Source organism: Penaeus monodon, chromosome 34 (genome assembly GCF_015228065.2).
Source record: "Penaeus monodon isolate SGIC_2016 chromosome 34, NSTDA_Pmon_1, whole genome shotgun sequence".
NCBI lineage: Eukaryota > Metazoa > Arthropoda > Malacostraca > Decapoda > Penaeidae > Penaeus > Penaeus monodon.
The window spans coordinates 12589962-12590785 of NC_051419.1; the positions used below are offsets into that span (position 1 = coordinate 12589962).

General features: G+C 31.6%; 1 protein-coding gene across 2 annotated transcripts in view; it reads right to left on the reverse strand.

The window, feature by feature from the left end:
* Positions 1-824, reverse strand: part of LOC119594596 (fatty acid hydroxylase domain-containing protein 2-like) — a 15005-nt gene that overhangs the window by 5238 nt on the left and 8943 nt on the right. Inside the window, exon 1 of one of the 2 annotated variants that reach the window (XM_037943637.1) lies at positions 647-665. The exons of the other annotated variant lie outside the window; for it this stretch is intronic. The gene's annotated coding sequence lies outside the window, so the exon portion shown is untranslated. Of the gene's footprint in view, positions 1-646; positions 666-824 lie in introns of those variants that run through there. 2 annotated transcript variants of the gene reach the window in all.

The window sequence follows — 824 nt, forward strand, 5'->3', positions numbered from 1 at the left end:
CGAAAACAGATTATAAAACTAGAAAGCAGGTTCCTGCTTTTTTCAAAAGAACAGATATTATAGGAAAATGGTTGATGTGGGAAAAAAGAGCAAATGGCTGATATTATTATAGATACTGAATTAAGGGAAAAAGTTAAGATAATATTGTACTAAGCAGAAATGTTATGAGTATATATCTTACGTCATTAACAACAGAGACACTGAGTGAGATTTTGGGGGATCTTGGTACACAGGTATTACTAAATTTCACCCCTGATGCGTTCATATTTCCAGACTTTTGGTGTGAAGTTGGTGCATTCTCCACAGATACTGAGCTAAAGAAGAATTCTATCAAAACACTAAATGCTGTAACATTTGTTGCTACTTGCAATACATGAGCCGTAATTAATATATGAAACAGAACTGTTATTCCTTTTCATTTTAAATGGTTTATACTATTAAAAAAAAATTTTAATACCCTAAACTACTATGATAGCTTGACAAAACCATAGCAACGAAATATGTTGTCTATTACTTATGAAGTTTTTATAAAAGTACTTAATTCTCATACATATTGCAATACAAACTGATTTGAAATAAATAATTCTATCAATTAAAACTGATAACAACCTATTTACACACACAAAAAAAAAGATAACTGACAAACCTCTCCAAAGCCTATTCAAAATGCCAGTGCAGCATCTGCAACTTTACACAAAGAGTAAGTGTTGCAAGAGATGCAAGTGTGACAAGAAAATTGCCATCAAGGTCACTGAGTCCTTTATGTGCAACTCAACTGATACAAGTCCTCTGATCTCTTTTTCAATAAATATGAAGGTTTATCT